The sequence below is a fragment of the Ctenopharyngodon idella genome, chromosome 20, assembly GCF_019924925.1.
Source record: "Ctenopharyngodon idella isolate HZGC_01 chromosome 20, HZGC01, whole genome shotgun sequence".
Lineage (NCBI taxonomy): Eukaryota > Metazoa > Chordata > Actinopteri > Cypriniformes > Xenocyprididae > Ctenopharyngodon > Ctenopharyngodon idella.
The window spans coordinates 32,393,063-32,414,788 of NC_067239.1; the positions used below are offsets into that span (position 1 = coordinate 32,393,063).

The 21,726-nt window shown below is 33.3% G+C and overlaps 1 protein-coding gene across 4 annotated transcripts in view; it reads right to left on the bottom strand.

Moving 5' to 3' along the window:
* The window catches only part of LOC127501915 (MAM domain-containing glycosylphosphatidylinositol anchor protein 2-like), a 157,920-nt gene that overhangs the window by 114,264 nt on the left and 21,930 nt on the right, over nucleotides 1–21,726 (bottom strand). The gene's annotated exons all lie outside the window — the stretch shown is intronic.

Below are 21,726 nucleotides of genomic sequence, written 5' to 3' on the forward strand. Positions count from 1 at the left end.
CGGAGAGAAGAGACAGAATCGCTCTTTACTAAAGCACCAGTGCTCGTTTTGTTAGCTGGTTATAATTTCACTATAACAGATCTAACCTTGCATTTTACAGTTAAATGTAACATTTTTGAAAGTAAAAAAAAGAATAAACTGACATTCCCAGAATTTCCTGTGTAACACTTTTTTTCATTAATTATGATTCTTAATAGTTTTTGCTATCAGTTATGTAGATTAGGATTATGTTACAATTTACACTGGTGGTGTAAAGTTTTTAATAATTAAGTAATAAATAATTTTACTGTGATCAAAACCACAGTAAAAATTGTGAAATATTATTCCAATGTAAATCAGCTGTTTTCTATGTGAATATATAGTAAAGTGTAATTTATTCCTGTGATTCAAAGCTGAATTTTCAGCATCATTACTCCAGTCTTCAGTGTCACATGATCCTTCAGAAATCATTCTAATATGATGATTTGCTGTAATTTTTACTGTATTTTTACAGAATTATTCTGGCAACCACAGCTGCCAGTTTATTTCTATAAAATCAACAGGATTTTTTTGTTTTACAATGTTATTTTTATACTCTAGACAACAGCATTGGTCTTGTGTCCTGAAATGTCACTGCCTTACGGCCGACTCATGACCTCAAGTGTCACGCTTTGAACCTCACAGAAAAGAAGAACATTTTCATAACACACCACTGGGAATTATATTTAATATTATATTCAAAATATAGCATTAAGGACTAGAGCTGCACGTTTAATCATTAAAAGATCACAATCTTATTCCTAAACGACAGTGATTTGGCTCTATGTCTATTAAAGCTTTGACAAGTGAACATTCAGATCTGATCTAGAGAGAGAACAGATATGAAACAGCTTCACAGTCTTTTCAACCATACAGTTTCATTATTTCTGTCTTACAATCATTCAGATGATCACAGAAGTACTGAGATAAAAGTTTATAGTTCAGATATAAACACTGATGTCTACAGTAGAGATCAAAATAGAGTAAATCACCTTCTGAAAGTAACTTGATGCTTCAAATAATGATTGTATCATTACATTGTTACACCAGTAGGTGGCGACAAGTGACTGTTAAAAAATTTATTTGTCATTGAATCATTCACTCAAGAGATTTGTTTAAAAACGCTGATTCATCCAGTAATGAAACAAGTGAAGTCTTTATAAGTGAGTCACTGAATCATTCGTTCAAGAGATTTGTTCAAAAAAACACTGATTCATCCAGTAATGAAACAAGTCTTTATGAGTGAGTCATTGAATCATTCACTCAAGAGATTTGTTTAAAAACGCTGATTCATCCAGTAATGAAACAAGTGAAGTCTTTATGAGCGAGTCATTGAATCATTCATTCAAGAGATTTGTTCAAAAACACTGATTCATCCAGTAATGAAACAACTGAAGTCTTTATGAGTGAGTCACTGAATCATTCCTTCAAGAGATTTGTTCAAAAACACTGATTCATCCAGTAATGAAACAAGAGAAGTCTTTATGAGTGAGTCATTGAATCATTCATTCAACAAATTCAATTAAAAAACACTGATTCATCCAGTAATGAAACAAGTGCAGTCTTTATGAGCGAGTCATTGAATCACTCACCCAAACCGATTTTTAAAAAATAATTCATTCAACTGAATTAGACATTTTAAATTGACTGCAGCAATTAACATTCAGTCAGAACCTCTAGTAAATTCCATGTTATTTTGTTTAGTCGTGTGTTCAGAATCATGGGAGAATCGTGATTGAAACGAAATAAGCGTGATTCTCAGTTTATCCAGAATCGTGTGGGTCTAAAGCTAATTAAGGTCTATTTCTACATTAAGGAATTTTTAGACTTTTTAAGGATCCTGTTCATGCATCAGCGCAAAAAACAGCATCCAATCCAAAAGCGTTCCTCTTTTATATGGTGAAAGAACATTAGAGAGATCACACTCACTGAGCTCTGTGACATTAACAGAGAAATAAATGCCATTTAGATGAGTTAAAGTCATGAAACGCAGAATGCTTTTATTAATAATGGCCTCATTCAGAGATGCAGCATGTTGTTTTGTTCAGTGTTTGTGTGGATAAGGCATGTTCACTCGAGATCATGAGCAAAGCTCTTATGAGCCGCAGACATTTCAGCTCATTTGTCTTTTACGCCAGTAGCTCTTATTCTAACTGCTTCTGTGAACTGATAGTTGTGTTTGTTGCTCAGACAGATCGTTGATGTCAGAATGAAGTTTATAGTGTGTGTTTTCTGTGCAGATCGCAGCCGCTCAATAACGCCGAGTGTGAAAAAGGCAGTGAAGACGCCGGAGGGATGGAGTGAACCCAGCTGCGCTTCTGCACCTCTAACTGTGACATCACTTCCCTTCTGCCTGAGCGGCACGAGGACAGTCACATGAGGCACGGATCTGTCCTACACAGCCAGATGCTATTTAGCTATTTTTGGATCAAATAAATAAATAAATAAAAATTACATTTAAAAAACTATTATAAATTAAAAATAAACTAAATAAATAAATAAATAAAAAATACATATATAAAAATACATATATATTAAAAATAAAATAATAAATATTTTAAAACAACAACAAAAAATAAATAAAATAAAACAAAATACCAAAATAAAAGAATCCATCCATTCATTCTCCAAACTGCTTGTCCAATGTAGAATCCAATGTAGAATATAAAATAAAATATAAAATAATAAAATTAAACTAAATATAAAATTAAATAAAGTAATTTAAAGGAAAAGTAAAAAATTAATTAATTAATTATATAATCCATCCATCTATTCTCCAAATGGTTTGCCCAGTATAGGCTCACATAAAATAAAATAAAATAAAATAAAATAAAATAAAATAAAATAAAATAAAATAAAATAAAATAAAATAAAATAAAATAAAATAAAATAAAATAAAATAAAATAAAATAAAATAAAATAAAATAATAAAAATCCATCCATTCTCCAAACTGCTTGTTCAATGTAGAATACATTAGAAAATAAAATTAAATAAAATATAAAAAAATAAAATTAAATAAAATATAAAATTAAATAAAGTTATGTATAGTAAAAGTGAATTAAAATAAATAAATTAATTAAATTATTCACCCATCTATTCTCCAAACTGCTTGTCCTGTATAGGCTCACATGAATAAAATAGAATAAAATAAAATAAAATAATAGAATAAAATAAAATAAAACAAAATAAAATAAAATAAAATAAAATAAAATAAAATAAAATAAAATAAAATAAAATAAAATAAAATAATTCATCCATTCTCCAAACTGCTTGTCCAATGTAGAATCTTGTGAATAAAATATAAAATAAAATATAAAATAATAAAATTAAACAAAATATAAAATTAAATAAAGTAACATAAAGGAAAAGTAAATTAAAATAAATAAATTAATTAATTAAATAATCCATCCATCTATTCTCCAAATGGTTTGCCCTGTATAGGCTCAAATAAAATAAAATAAAGTAAAATAAAATAAAATAAAATAAAATAAAATAAAATAAAATATAAAATAAAATAATAAAATTAAATAAAATAATCCATCCATTCTACAAACTGCTTGTCCAATGTAGAATCTTGTGAATAAATTATAAAATAAAATAAAATAAAATAAAATAAAATAAATAATCTCCACACTGCTTGTCCTATGTAGGATTGCAGGGATGTTGAAGTCTATCCCAGTGTTTTGGGCCAAAGGCAGGGAATCACTCTGGATTGATGGATGGACCGTCCATCACAGGGCAAAAATAAGGACAGTCACTCGACACACGCACCCGTCCTAGAAAGCCAACGGTTATTTATAATGCGGCCGTGTTAAAACAGTTCAACATGAATGTAAAAGGCCCTCACATGTACAGAACAAACACAACTTCACATTTTGCCATCTTTGCATGTACAGTCATTAAATATGTGAGATCACACAGAAATCAGTAAAAAGGCACTCGTATCTTTGAGGATGTACTCTGGCATTTGATCCATTTGCTTTAAAGTGCAAAAAAGTCATTAGAGCAGAAAGGTGCCGCTTCCCTTTCATGCCATTTAGAGTCTAATTGACGTTTGATGTTTGCCACCGACGCTCTGCCTCGTTCGCTCATTTACATATCAAGCAGGAACGGGGAGGATTGTTTATCCATATATTCATTCGGAAACAAAAACGTGCCGTCCCGAGGGCTTAACGTGTTATTTTTAGCACCGCGCACGTTCGTGTTCGACAGTGATGGAGGCAAAGGAAGTCAAGAGAAACTCATTATGTGAGCGGCGCTTTCGGATCAGAGGCGCTGAACTCGACGAGACGAAGACAACATCGCCGAGACTTACATGAAGCACCGCGTGTCACGATTACACACATTACAGCAAACAACACTCAACCGCTGTCATTACACAACAAAACTACATAATGACACTTACATGTGACAAATACATGCTGTGTTCAGCGCCATTTACACACACACACACACACACAGGAGATGTGAGGTCAGAGGTCAGAGCTGTGCTGTCCCTGTTAGATTCGTTCAAGATGTCAACTTAAAAGTAGACAAGAGCATGTGGTGAAAACATCGTAAAGTCTGACAATTCTCATTATACGCTTTACTGAACACAAACACTGATCTGAAGAACCTGAAATGACACCAAGTGCACAGTATACTGCCTACTAAAATAAATAAAATAAAATAAAATAAAATAATAAAATAAAATAAAATAAAATAAAATAAAATAAAATAAAATAATAAAATAAAATAAAATAAAATATATAAAAAAAATTAATAAAATAAAATAAAATGTATTTTGCTCACAACAAGAGCATGATGAATTAGCTGTAGGCCGTGTGGACTGTGAAGATCACACGTGTCTGTGAGCAGATGTGATTCACTCACATGGGATGGGAATGTTTGTGTTTGGAGTCCCGTCGCTGATGCGTCTCTGAGCGTTTACACTTCTGATCTTTTTTCTCACTTGATTAAAGTTTAAAAGCTTCATGTTTGTTTAAATATTTAGCATGCAACCGTCTTGATCCAAGAATCTCAAATAAGAAACGTTCCTGAAATGAAATTTGAATCGGGACAAATTCTGAGGTTTATTCCACAGTTTCTCAGCAGCGATTAATGTAATGGGCCTCGTAAAATGTAATCACAATAAGCTAAAACATTATAGATACGGCAAACTGAGCAGTGATGACACCACTGCGAGACGCAGTGAACCAGGAGCTTCGCTGAGACCGTCAGCATTCACATCACTGACAAACTCGACCGAGTCAGTGACGTCCAGCTGACAGGCGCTAGCAGGAGTCACGGGTTTGAATCCCGCAGTGTGCTGACATACAATTCTGCTTTCATATCTGCATCATTTGCTATCATGTCATTTATTTTATTTTTGCCCTGTGATGAACTGACCATCCAGCGTTTCCCTGCCTTTGGCTTGAGAATGGATGGATAATTTTATTTAAAAATATAAAATAAAATATTCTCCAAACTACTTTTCGAATGTACAATTACATGGATAATAATAATAAAACATTAAGGCTCAGAATTCAGTCAATAAAGCATGCAAACTGTGACTAATCTAAACGTCTCTGATTGGCCACTGCATTCATAAGCTCAACAGAAGCGTGTGTGATTGGTTAGAATGCACAGCGCTGCGGAAAAAAAACGTCAAGAGAAATCTGATGCAAAGTGAGCAAAAACTTTTCATTCAAATTCACATTTCACTTTAATCTCGACAGCTGAAATAGACTGTACAGAGGCAATGTTGAATTTTGGGCATTTTTGTTCATTTTGGTGGCATTTTTGCCCCAAGCCCATGTTAACTTCTGATGTTAATCTAAAGCAAAACACGTCTGTCTTCATATTATTACTTCATACTTCATACCAGCGCCGACTAATATTAACCAATAGTCAACCATCCAACCAACTCATGACAGACAAAATCAAGTCCAGTTGAATATTCAGCTTCACACTGAAATACAGCCGTAATACAAATAAAAGAGTGGCTTGAATCACACAGTACTGAATTATTAGACATCGAGGTTATTGATGAGATTACAGGAGAATGATGGGAAGTGTCCGTGGAGAATTGAGTAATGTACTTGTCAAAGGCCAGAAAAAGAGAGAAAATACTGAAAATTCTATATGCATATGATATTTACCGAAACACGCCGCTGAAGAGACGCGTTTAATAATGCAAACTCCCTCTTCAATAGTTCTGTCAGCAACTTTTCTTTTCCAGAAGGGTTTGACAGGGAATGTTGTAGTGCTTTATTTTCATTTGTGCCTGAGAAACTGAGCTCAAATGAGGAGGATTCAGCAGCCGTGTTCATCCATTACTTCAGCTAAAGCAACAGCAATTTGCATTTTAATTATCAGGTGCCTCCTTTCAAGGGATTTCAGTGTTCACGTCTTTTGTTAACGTTCACATTCAGTCCGGCTCAATTCAAATCAATGTTTTTCCACTGGATGTTCTTTGTTGGGTGGCATTATAAAGCCATTAAAGCACATTGGCTTTGGACGTCGTACCGTCAAACGCACGTAATTTCTCTTATTTCTTTGTCTTTTGGGATTCAGACGAGACAGAAATCACAAACTACATCTGTGAAACACAGAAACAGAAGTCATGGAGAATAACAGATCTCCTATTATAGACTTTGATTTATAAAAAGACGTTCATTTGTTTACGGGTGGTTGACATTTAAGAACGAACACGGAGAAAAAAACAGAGAACAAGACGTGGACATGATATTGTTTTGATGCACGTACCTTCGGTTACTGGGAAAAGGTCATTGGTAATTGAATTTTTTGTTTTTCAAATGAATTTATCTCTCAGCATATATTAGGCTGTGACCTATTGATGAAGAATATTCTTGAAAAATACAAAATATTTAATGAAAAATAAAATGTATCACAGTTTCCATACAAATATGACTTGTTTTCAACATTGATAATAATCATAAATGCTTCTTGAGCAGCAAATCATCATATTAGAATGATTTCTGAAGGATCATGTGACACTGAAGACTGGAGTAATGATACTGAAAATTCAGCTTTGATCACAGGAATAAATTACACTTTACTATATATTCACATAGAAAACAACTGATTTACATTGGAATAATATTTCTTATTTATTTTTGATCAAATAAATGCTGCCTATAGTGAAGCTGCTATGATTTTCTTCATTTGAATCTCCTCTATTGGAACAATTAGGTCAAATTAAACACTAATGGGGAAAACTGGGGGACGTTTGAGTCATGTGAGTCAGTTATTTTCAGTGTAAAATGATACTAAAATGACACATTTCCACTGATCGACACCTTTCCCTGCGAGTGAAAATGAAGTATCTGGGTGTTTTGTGCCGGATCAGGCCCGCTGAGGCTCGTTCTGAGGTTATAGATCATTCAGGTTAAGTTTACCCGTCAGTCCTTCAGTGCTGGACGTGCTGATAAGAGCGTCACTCAAACAGAGACGTGTTAATTCAGCTTTACAGCGCTGGCCGCTCACTGACCATCACTGGAGAGTTATGAGCTCTGCTCCGGCAATACAGCTCTTATCCGTCTCCGCAGACACCCGATCCGAGTCATTGAGGGAAACAATCACGAGGATCATTAGAAACGCTGGACTAGAGGACGGGACAAGCAGGACACGCACCGTGTCAGAAAACATGATGTTTTTTTCTTATTTTATTCTTACTTTAATAAATATTATTCCTTTTTGATCATGATCCACTGTGTTGTCTCCTTCTTTGTCGCGGATTGCAAGACAGCCGTGAAAAATGGGGGCTCGTCCGGGATATATACAAATATATCAAAATATATATATAATTTATTATTACAAAATTAATATAATATAAACATAACGATAATAATAACATCATCCATGTTGACCAATTTATTATTATTATTATTAATTTTATTACTTATAATACATAATAAAAATGACATTTGTGTGTATGCACTCAAAATTCTCAATATCTCAATATGGACATTTACTATCAAATTCGTTCGCAATCAAATGATCTGTGTTATCCACATCCAAATTATTTATGACTTTTAACTCTATCCTCATACTGACTGGCAACTATCATTGTGGCTCATTTATTTCTCCTAACAAATGAAAAATATTTTAATAAGACATAACCGAGAACATCAAGTCTCCTGAGCAATGAAAGAGAAGCCAGTGAGCAATAACATTTCCTTATAGTCTCACAGGTGGGGATAAGGAGATGGGAACGGAGCGATCTATCCTGGAATAATCTATTTAGTCCACACAGCTTTTCCATGATGACAAATGCGCTTGGGACAGAGAACAGTACGATTTCAAATGTTTCTATGCCAATGAAATGGCAGGAGAATGAATCTTAAACGGCTGTAAATCTCTGTCGACACGTGCGTCGGCGCTGAGGAATCGCTGGCGTGGAGAGAGACGGAAGGCCATTAGTCAAACATCGCTGGAAAACAACGAACAGGAGAAACGCAAGTGTCGCGGTGAGGACGATAACTAGCTGCTCGCGTGAAGAGCGATGATCTTCCGTACTGATGAGAGAACGTGTGGAGGAGCTGAAAAATGAGACAAACGCAGAGAAACGGTGAATGGAGAAATACAATCATGCTGGAGACGATGTCAAAATGATGAAAAATGATAAGGTGGAAAACAGCTGAAAGAAAGAGCTGACGAGAAACACTGACAGACAGAGAGACTAAAAACCTTCTGCCGTATTTATTTTCTGCACTGACTTTCTGTGGAATGGATTTTAACACCACAGAATCCATGTTGATATAAATATAAAAACATTTAAGATCAAAATGCATTGTTATTTTGGTGCATTTAAATCTGTGCATCTAGTCAAAAACATGTCTTGAATATTTATTAACTTTTTACTGATTCACATCATGTATTATTGCAATTATGAGTCTTTAACTTGTAAAAACCAAACGTTTCATCACAATTTGTATAGTTATGGATTTTATGTGAGCTCAGACTTCTCTCTCATTGCATGTAAAAACTATCTGGGGTCTATTTATCTAAATGACAGTGACTTTAAATGTTAAAGCACATCCTTTTTGCCTTACACTTACATTTCACTATAGGAAACTGAAGTGAACCAATGTAGAGATTTTGGTTCATATGGATCCATTTAGAGGCACGGTTTCTAAGGCAACACTAATAATTCTGCTCTGAAACAATGACTGTTCTGTTTAAATAATAGTTGCACTCTTTCAAGCTATTTTAGAGAACACTCGTAACATTGACGGTTCCATGAAGAACCATTTATATCTATGGAACCACAAAAGGTTCTTTATTGGCATCAATGGGTCCATGAAGAACCTTTAACGTCCATGGAACCACAAAAGGTTCTTGTTTGCCATTGATGGTTCCATGATGAACCTTTAACATCCATGAAACCACAAAAGATTCTTTATTGGAATTGATGGTTCCATGAAGAACCTTTAACATCCTCTGAACCACAAAAGGTTTTTTGTTGGCATCAATGGGTCCATGAAGAACCTTTAACGTCCATGGAACCACAAAAGGTTCTTGTTTGCCATTGATGGTTCCATGAAGAACCTTTAACATCCTCTGAACCACAAAAGGTTTTTTGTTGGCATCGATGGTTCCATGAAGAACCTTTAACATCCATGGAACCACAAAAGGTTCTTGTTTGCCATTGAGGGATCCATGAAGAACCTTTAACATCCATGGAACCACAAAAAATTCTTTATTGGCATCAATGGTTCCATGAAGAACCTTTAACATCCTCTGAACCACAAAAGGTTCTTGTTTGCCATTGATGGTTCCATGATGAACCTTTAACATCCATGAAACCACAAAAGATTCTTTATTGGGATTGATGGTTCCATGAAGAACCTTTAACATCCATGGAACTACAAAAGGTTCTTGTTTGCCATTGAGGGATCCATGAAGAACCTTTAACATCCATGAAACCACAAAAGGTTCTTTATTGGCATCAATGGTTCCATGATGAACCTTTAACATCCTCTGAACCACAAAAGTTTTTTTGTTGGCATCGATGGTTCCATTAAGAACCTTCAACATCCATGGAACCATGAAAGATTCTTTATTGGCATCGATGGTTCCATGAAGAACTTTTTACATCCATGAACCACAAAAGGTTCTTTATTGGCATTGATGGTTGATTCCATGAAGAAGCGTCCATGGGCCCACAAAAGGTTCTTTAAAGTGGAAAAAGGTTCTTTAGATTATTACAAAGTTTTTCACACTGAGAAAATAAAGGTCCTTTTTAGAACTTATCACTGAAAAATGTTCTTTGGCGAACTAAAAATGGTTCTTCTATGACAAACCTGTGAAAACCTCCTTTTGGAAACTTTATTTTTAAGAGTGTAGATACAAAAATATGAAAATGCATATACAATATCACGGTAAAAAACTCTTTTTGCGATATCGCAGAGAACTGATGCAATCCCATCACCCTCTCCAGCCCTCAGAGCACAACAACGGCTCTCCTCCTCCATCAATTAAAGCCCTAAAAGTCACAATTAATCAAGTGACAAGAGTTCAGCTCTGACAAGAGTTCAATTAGGACAGAGTGTGATGGTGATCAAAAGCAACAGTTCACAGGAAGTCCTGATTAAAGCCACTGTAACGTGATTAATAGTGTCATTTAGGCACGTTTGTTGTTTTTCACCATTTTGTTTAGTAAACACAGAAAGCAGGAAGGAGGAAGTGCGTCGTTCGCCGTAACGGCCCAGCAAAGGTGGGATTGCATAATTACATCTATCGAGAAATAATTACATCCTCACAAACGCGGGTAATTGCTCTGGGACAATCACACTAGATGTCTGCGAGCACATTACAGCGCAATAACGACTATAGCTCAGCGCTGGAGGTCACCATCTGCAAATTAAACATCTCACAACACTTTGGAGTTTGGAGACCTTGTTAATTTGAAGTTCTGAGGGGTTTGGGTCTTTAGACTCAAACTGTAAACATCTGTGATATTTAGCGGCAGGACTCTCGCCCTTCAAACCATTGATTAATCACTGCAGACAGATGTTCAACTCACGACAAACTCCACATCCGTCTTCACTCGTGCAGTTCTGTAGTTACAACAGATGGAATTAAAAGACAATCATACTTCTGTTGATTTCTAATTATCAACAAATGTAAAGTGCCTCACACACCCGAATCAATCGTAGGGGCATTGGATGAAATCACAATATAAACTAAAATAATATTAATCATGACTCGAGTTTGCAAAAATCACAAAAAAATTTAATGAGCAACATTTTCCAAAAACATTGCTCACTAAAATATTTTTATTTTTGCATAATATAATTTTTTTTTATTTTTAAAAACTATTTTTATAATTTTCCAAAAACGTTGCTCATAAAAATATTTTTTTGTGATTTTTGCAAACAATTTTTTTGTGATTATTGTAAACTATTTTTGTGATTTTTCCAAAAACATTGCTCATAAAAAATTGTGACTTTTGCGCACTATTTCTGTGATTTGTGCAAACTATTTTTGTGATTTTTCAAAAAACATTGCTCATTAAAATATTTTTTTATTTTTGCAAACTATTATTGTGATTTATGCAAACTATTTTTGTCATTTTTCCAAAAATGTTGATCATTAAAATATTTTTGCAAACTATTTTTTGTTTTTTTCAAAAAACATTGCTCATAAAAATATATTTGTGATGTTTGCAAACAATTTTTTGTAATTAAAAAAAAAAAAAAAAAACGTTGCTTATAAAAATATTTTTCTGTTTTTTGCAAACAATTTTTTGTGATTTTTAAAAAAATATTTCTCATAAAAATACGTTTTGATTTTTGCTAACTATTTTTTAAATAATGTCGCTCTTAAAAATATTTTTGCAAACTATTTTTGTGATATTTCCAAAAATGTTTCTCATAAAAATATTTTTGTGATTTTTTTGCAAACTAGAAAAGAAAAGTTTACAAGACAAAAATGATGGCAAAATATAACTATACAATGACAGACAGACAAGAAACATAATTTGAGGAATCATTAATATCACATAATAATAATAATTAATAATAATTAAAAAAATCCTGTAGGGATGAGGTATTCTGTAGGCAAAACCCAGAAACGAGCACTTTAGCACTTCCAGTTCCATCCTCCTGAAGTCAACGGGTTTTGGTTAAATTGAGCTGATGAAGAGTTGATGAAGCTCAATGATGGTGATGTTGAAGTCAAGCGACATTTACAGCCTACATTTAGCTTTGTACTTCTGCTTCGTTTGTGAAGATCATCATGACGAACAAAACGTCTGAGAGTCATAAACTTTTGTTGGTCACAGATCGTATTTTCTGCAATCATCCAAAAGCTAATGAAAAAATCATATTGGGTTTTTGTCGAGGGAAGCAGAGTGAAGCTGCAACCTACAAAAATACACCATCACTGGAGTCTTTATAAAGGTTTTAAACGCTTCAGGACATTAAAGGTGGTGTTTTAGTCTAAACTTTCCTGGTGTTTGTATAAAAGCGAGCGCTCTTGTGAGGACACATTGTCCCTACAGAAATATGTTTCACATTACTGATACGTTAAAGCCAGTATAGCTGTACGCCGGCCAATTAAGTTTATAATTAATTCAGCTTTACGCTTGCAGTGAAAGATAACCAGAAGACTTATAAACAACAAACACGCTTCTCAGTGTAGAAACACGCTTGGAAAATCTATGCAAAAGCAAACAAGCTCAGCAAATCTCTCTGAAAATTAAAACGGCAGGCGTTTTTTTCCAGGACATTTTTAATTCGTGCCCATGAATTCAGTCCAGGCTGGAAGATTATAAAACAGAAAGTGTGTGTTTGGAAGAGAGGAAAGAGTAAAACAAACTTTCTCAGAACGTTCTGGCAAGGTTCTCTTAAGGTTATGAACAAACGTTCTTCCAGTAACATTAATAGAACGTTCATTCAAAGTTATCTGGTCTTTAATAACGTTCTCAAAACGTTAGCACAAAAACATTATTTATATATTTTGTCTGAAACATAATCTAAATTATTTAAACGGTGATTAAGTTATATATAGAAAGCAATCAAAGAACGCTCCCTTTACAATCGCTGGAGCTGTCAATCAAACAGCGCGAGTTTATCAGTGACTGAGTTCTGGACTCGCACCAATTATTCAACGAATCTCTTAGTTACATCACGTTTGCACTGTTAGTTATGATGAAAGCATCTGTTAGTGTGCAGAAATTGAGTTGTAATGACAAGATCACTGCTTTCATGAGCTCAACAACATGTCTGTGATCGACTACAATGTTCATCACTGCAACCTTTCATGCCATGATCTAAATATAATGCCACAGATCTGAATGTAATGCAACACTTTTCACAATTAGTTAACCTTGAGAGCTGTAATAGTAAAAATAGTAAAAATGTGCTTAAAGTTTTCAAGAGTGTAATACTCAGCTATTTCATATGCAAAGATGTCAGCCAATCACAGCAGTGGGCGTTTACACTGAAGTCTCACACAGACACGCCCCTTAAAACAGAGCGCTCAAATCAGAGGCTAAAATCAGGGTAGGAAAAATGCCTTTTATTTCTAAATGATGACAATTTTTGATATAAAAAGCATACTAACATTATAAGTGCACCACAGGAAACATTATAAAACAATAAAACAACACAGTTGTTTAAAAAACAATGTTTTCAGAACTTAATGGGAATTTATTTTTATTAGCTGGGATATAAAACTGCTCTCCCTATTTTCAAGAAACACTTGTGAGAGCAAATCAGCTGATTCACAGATGTGATTGACACAGATCTCATTCCATAAGCGAGCCGACGGGAAGTGTGTCGATCCGCTCTCAAACAATGAGCGGATCACGAGAGCATGAAATTGAGCGGCTGCTGCGGGACGAACGACCGACAGAGACAAAGAAAGACGGAAAAAAGGGACAAACACTGACGTGGTTTGTTCTGTAACGCCGAACGCTTTTGTGATTCAGTTCCAGCGAGACCCTTGACCTGCAGAGAGCAAAGTAATTTCAGCATAAATGGTGCGACAACAATTTCTACTGCTGTAAAAACCGACGTGTTTCACGAGGCCTGCGGCACATGAGGGTCAAACAATGATTGCTGGAGCGCTTTAACAAAACAGCACCATTCAAAATCATTTCTTACAAAGAAACTTCAGTCCACTCCTGTGTGCACACAAGCAGGCAAATATTAAAGCCCTTTTGGGCTCTACTAGAACAGGTTTTCTTGCTTGAATGTTGATTATTTTCCTCATATTCTCCATTGTTCAGCTCCTCTCTTCCCAGTCTGTCAGTAACGCTCTGTTTAGTTCCTGTCTCTATGAAGTTACAGTATTTATTAATCTTTGTTAATAAAAATAGAGCTGTTCATTGTTCGCTCAAGTACATTAAACAATCTTAAAGGATTAGTTCAATTCAGAATTCAAATTTCCTGATAATTTCCTCACCCGCATGTCATCCAAGATGTTTATGTCTTTCTTTCTTCCGTGGAAAAGAAATGAAGGGAAACATTCCAGGATTTTTCTCCATATAGTGGACTTCACTGGGGTTCAACGGGTTGAAGGTCCAAATGTCAGTTTCAAAGAGCTCTACATGATCCCAGACGAGGAATAAGAGTCTTATCTAGAGAAACCATCGGTCATTTTCTAGAAAAAATACAAATTATATACTTTTTAACCACAAATGCTCGTCTTGCACTGCTCTGTGATGCTCCACGCATTACGTAATCATGTTGGAAAGGCCACATAGGTAGGTGGAAGTACTGCGGTAGGGCGAAAAACTCCATCTCATTTTCTCGAACTTCAAAATCGTCCAACATCGTCGTTTTACCTTATTTTGTAAAGGGCGTTTGACTTTGTACGTTCACTTTGTAAACACTGGATCGGTTCTTCCGCCTACGTCACATGATCTTTCCAATGTGATTACGTAATGCGTGGAGCATCACAGAGCAGTGCAAGACGAGCATTTGTGGTTAAAAAGTATATAATTTTTATTTTTTTATAGAAAATGTCCGATGGTTTCTCTAGATAAGACTCTTATTCCTCGTCTGGGATCATGTAGAGCTCTTTGAAGCTGCACTGAAACTGACATTTGGACCTTCAACCCGTTGAACCCCAGTGAAGTCCACTATATGGAGAAAAATCCTGGAATGTTTTCCTCAAAAAGCAAAAAGATACTGACAGTAAATACAGAAAATAAAAGATCTTGTCCAGTGAACACAGTATAAAGCGTGAAGCCGTTCAACCGCAGATCACGTTTGCACAACTAAAGCTCAGATTCTCTGCGATACTGACGACAGAATGATTCAGTATGTGAGCGGATGGGATTCTAGAGGAGAATCGCTCGGCTAATTCGGCTCTGATCACACGGAGCAGGTCAATGTATCAAAGCCCGGCCTGCACACGTATGATTTACGACCATACATACCGTTTCATAATGAAAGTCAAGGGCATCTATAGCTGCCTGTCAGCGTGAGAGAAGCGCTAATGCTTCCGCCGCGTCGAACCCCAGAGAAAATCCACTACAAACGCCAACAAGAACCACAGAGAGACGCTGTAATCGTTCAGCAGCCTTCACAGGACTGATACACATTCACGGGTTCTTTCTTCTGGTAGAAGACGGAGCAGAACTGTAGAAAAACACACTGAGAGTTTTTTGTGTGATTGAAAAATCGCTACACAACTTATCATAAAAAAAGAGTCTCTTCTGCTCACCAAAGCTGCATTTACTTGATCAAAAATACAGTAAAAATTGTGAAATATTATTCCAGTGTAAATCATCTGTTTTCTATGTGAATATATAGTAAAGTGTAATTTATTCCTGTGATCAAAGCTGAATTTTCAGCATCATTACTCCAGTCTTCAGTGTCACATGATCCTTCAGAAATCATTCTGATATGATGATTTGATGATCAAGAAACATTTATGGTTGAATACTTTTGTGGAAATCGTCATACATTTTAATTTTCAGGATTATTTGACAAACAGAAAGTTTAAAAAAAACAGCATTTATTTGAAATAAAATCTTTTGTAACATTATAAATGTCACTTTTGATCAATTGAATGCGTCCTTGATGAATAAAAGTATTAATTTCTTGCATTACTTATCCCAAATTTTTGAATGGTTTGAAATATGACTGTTTTAAGCATTGATAATAATCATAAATGTTTCTTGATCATCAAATCATCATATTAGAATGATTTCTGAAGGATCATGTGACACTGAAGACTGGAGTAATGATGCTGAAAATTCAGCTTTGATCACAGGAATAAATTACACTTTACTATATATTCACATAGAAAACAGCTGATTTACACTGGAATAATATTTCACTGTTTTTACTGTATTTTTGATCAAATAAATGCAGCCTTGGTGGGCAGAAGAGACTTCTTTCCTATATTTATCCATCCACTATTTGTTATAAAACGCTGTACATAATAACTATTAGTATCATTGACATTCAAAAGCAGCAGTTTGCAGTGGCTGTAAAGTTCCTTCAGTGATGTTTCTCATTAGCAGTCCCACTAGCAGAAGAAGAGAGATGGTGTACCTTCAGGACGCTTCACTCCTCTTAATAACGCTTTAATTGTGAGCTTCATCATCACTGACACGAGCGGAACGGCCACGGACGATTCCCAGCGACACCGTTAACAATGCAGGACGGCCTCCAGAGTCTCCAGACCTGACGTGTCGTTCATTTGAGTATTCAGCAACAATTATTCATGCCGGCCGGGAACTCTTTGTGATGAGAACGCAGGGAATGTTGTGTACGTAATGGAGGTTAAATGCGGGCCAAACACTTCACAGACGCTCTAATTAGAGCTCCTTTCATGCGTCTGCGAGGGTCTTAACAACGCGGGGCGCAAATAACGTTCAGAGGTAAATTGCCACATACGTCTCCAGCCCAACAGCTCCACACGAGCACTTGACCTGTTTAACTGATGAACTCTCAGAGACCAGCATCAGGAACAACGACTATGACTATCAAAGGTAATCAATATCCTGCTGGAAAATACAGATTTAGCTGCTTTCGATCATCATCATTGGACATTGACCAGAAACTACATCACATACACCATCTTAACTATCTGTGCTTAGATTAACTGGTTTGTCGCTCATTCAAGTTACTAGTTTATGAGCAGCTTTAACCTGTTACTATACAACACAAACAAACACATAAATAAATGTATTTTATACATACAAATAAATGTGATATGTATAAAAATAAACATTGTATGTCTGTAATGTATATATAAAATATTACACATAAATAAATAAATAAAGATTAAAATAAAATAAATATAAAACATAAACACTGCGTCTGTAATGTGTGTGTGTATATATATATATATATATATATATATATATCGTAATAAATAATACATGAAAAAATAAATAAATATTAAAATAAAAAAATAAAATAAACACACACACATACATACATACATACATACACAGTATATATATATCCTATATATATATATATATATATATATGTGTATTCTATTATATACATTATATATATATATAAAATATTTATTTAAAAAAATATTTTATTTTTTTTTTCTATTACAGACATATGTTTATTTACTTTTATACTCACAACATTTAATTTTAATATTTAATTATTTTTTTATTTATCAATGTATTATAATATATATATATATATATATATATATATATATATATATATATATATATATAATACATTGATAAATAATTAAATAATTTAATATTAAAATAAAAATAATAAACATTAATTTCTGTAATACTTGAAAAATAAACAAATATTTTTATATAATGTATATATTAGAATATATATACTGTGCATGTATATTATATATATATATATATATATATATATATATATATATATATATATATATATATATATATATATATATTATTAAATTAATTAATATTAAAATAAAATGTATATCTGTAAGGTATATATATTACAATTTTAATATATACATTACAGACATACAATGTTTATTTTTTCAAATAACTAATATATTCTAACATTATACATTGATAAATAATTAAATATTAAAATAAAAACAAATGTGTGTATAAAAATAAATAATCATTGTATATCTGTAATATTAGATACATAAATAAATAAATAAATAAATAAATAAATAAATATTTTATATATACATTGTATTTTAATGTATAATCAGGTGTGCATTACTTATTCTGTGAATTAAAATCAAATTTAATTAGTTCTTTTTGTGCTTCAAACAAAACAAAACAATTTCCAGTAAACTCAAACTTTGCTCAGATTCATGCAAGATGTCAAAGTCAGAGATCTCCATATGAAATAATATTAAAATCAAAGCGATTCAATAAAATTGTTCAAAGACCAAATTATCAGATCAAAATTACAGATCTAATCCTAATGTATGGCATCAATTGCCTGCTTCAGTTTTCACACCTACAAACAAATTTTAGATGCTGAATTTCTAATGAAACGAAACTGAGAAATCAATTAATCTGATCATTTCTGAATCAAACTGAACGTCTCATCATTTACATCCACATGTTCACACACAATAACCAAATGATTAATTTTCTCAATTAATTCCAGCATGTAAATCCACAATTAAATAAGACCTGAAGCCTTACATATATTATATTATATTTAAATAATTATATAAATATTATAATTAATTATATAAAACATCACAACATTAAAGTAAATCATATTTAAATAATAAGTTAAAAAAAGTTAATAATTTATGATTCCAAGTAAAAAAAAAAATATATAGTAACGTATTAGTCATTGTAAGTGACATGACCAAAACAGAATTAAACAGTTAATGTCAGTTATATGTCTGTTAATCAGCGGCGATGGGGACAGGTGTAACGTCACACGTGTTGGACGGCAGCAGTAGATCTGCAGTGATGGAGTCTGATAGTGACGCGCCGCTGGGAACATGAGCAGGATTTGCTCAGAGCTCATTCTTCACACGGCGGGAGGTTTCGACACACGAGCGAGACTAAACCCGCCTCTGCCATCATCACCTGATCCAGCTCCCGTCCAATCACCACAACACACACACACACACACACACTCTCTCTCAGAAGAACAGCTTCTACACGAACCTGAGAGCTTCCGTCAGAATTAACCCATCATGGGATCATTCATTTATGCACTTAGTTTTAATTCATTAACTTTAATTACATTTAATGAACTAAACAGCTCGTAAACATACTTTATCCTGAACAAAACTGAATTAACCCCTTAAACATAAAAGTATTATGCAATCATTTCAGACATTTCTCCTTATTTAGAAACTTTTTGGCATAAAATGTTCTTTAAAATTTAAAAATACATATATAATAACAATGAGACAATAATAATTGGTTCAAAAGCAAATTATCATATGGTTTTATCGAACAACATTGTTAAAATACATAATATAAACAATCATCATATGTACATTATGTATTATAACAAATGCCTGCAGAGGGCGCTGGTGATTGTTGTTACACTTTACAGCAGATCAAATCCTTGTTTAATATTGGCCAAACAACATCCACTTAATTATTATTATTTAACATTAAACATTAAGTTATTGTCCACTTAATCTTTAACCTTTATTTACTGCCAAACAACATCAGAGAGCTTCATGTGAGGCCGAACAGAGCTTCATCGCTTTAACATGCAGAGTAATTTTTTCTCAGGCGTGTTTATCAGCTGCACCTCCGCATGGCATTTAACAGGCAAAGGCCAGCGGCGCGAGCGAAGACGCTGAATCTGATCAAGTGCCTCTGAGGATCCTTTGTTTGCAGATGCCACCAGTGCTCTGGCATGTTTTTCAATGAGCTCTTTTTCACACAAGGACTCGCCGTTCGCCCGCAGACCCTCTCGGATCACACACAAGACAGCCATCATTTAATCACATAAACCCATCGCCCCACAGAATAATTAACTCGCTGAAGGAAAACAGACTAATGGCGTCACGAGGGGGAGCACTGCAAGGTTATCTGCTAGAAATATACAATTAAACCTCATTTGGATTGTATGAGGAGGCTTTAATAATAATGGAGAATATAGAGAAGCAACTGATAAAGTCAAACCCTGCTTAGATGATCTTGACAAAAGAACTGCAGCAGTAATTGTATTTGGCACTAGAAAACCTTGAACGCATCAATTAGTGGAACGGCATTAATTCAGGAATGGAAGTAATTCAGATCTGCATCTACACTGGAAAACAACTGGTTAAGGATTTACTTTGAAACCATTTTCACTCAGAAATCACTAGTGAATTTCACAAATAATTACAAGGAAATGACAAGTAGCACATTGAATTAAACATGAAATCCTGAAGTAGAAAAAAATCGATAAATAAAAATGATTGACTGAATGAATAATAAATAAATAAAAATTAATGAATGAAAATAAATGAATAAATAAAAAATTAATGAATTCATGAATAAATAAAAATTAATAAATAAATATAAGTAGTAAAAAAAATAATTATAAATAAATAAGAATAAATGCAAATAAATAAATAAAAATAGTAAATAAATAAAAACAAATGAATAAATAAATAAGAATAAATTAAAATAAATAAATAAATAAATAAATAAAAATGAATAAACAAAAATGAATGAATGAAAATATAATTCTTATAAATAAGAATGAATGAATGAATGAATGATAGATATATAGATGAATAAATACATAAATAAAATGATAGATAAATAAATAAATAGTAAATAAATAAAGAAAAACTAATGAATAAATAAATAAGAATGAATGAATGAAAATAAGAATGAATGAATGAATAATAAATAAAAATAAATAAATAGTAAATAAATAAGAATGAATGAATGTATGAAAATAAATAAAAATGACTAAATAACTAAATAAATAAATAGTAGAAAATAAATAAAAATAATGAATAAATAAGAATGATAATGATAAATAAATAAATAATAAATAAAGAAAAATGAATGAATGAATGAATAAGAATGAATTAATGAATAATAAATTAATAAAATGAATGAATAAATAAATAATTAGTAAATAAATAAAATAAGAATGAATGAAAATAAATAAATAAATAAAAATAAATGAATGATTAAATAAATAAGTAGTAAATAAGTAAATAAAAATGAATAAATAAATAAACATAATGAATAATAAATAAATAAGAATGAATGATAAGTAATTAAATACCCTGAATGCAATGTAAGTCTATTTGAATAAAGGCAAGTGCCAATTAGATTTAAATGATTTTATCCATATTTTTAGTCCCAATAAAGTTATTGGCCAACTGGTGTTTCATTTCCTTTCTGAAGTCCTTCATAACTCTCATTTGGCAAGTATTCATGTACATTAACACGCTGTAATCCAGAGCATCTCATGCATTCTGTAGGAATCAAACCCATTAGTCTGGTGCTGCTCGAACAATCTTCTTTTAATTACACTACAGGAAGCAGTTGAACCAGCACTGACCGGCAGAATCCAGCCTGGTCCAGCAAACACACTTTCGGTTGATGTTCACTTTCAGCTGATTCTGGAGTAAGAACAGCAGGTCCGAGAGCCGCAGTCGCACTAATTACAACAGGCAAAGAGGTAAACAGAGCCAGCATGGCGTCCTCTTCCACAAACACACACACTCTATCCATCCACATTAATCACGCAACTCCAAACGACGCGCCGATAAAACGGCATCCTCGAAAATATGAAAATCAATCATGTATGACAACTCATTTAGATTATCAG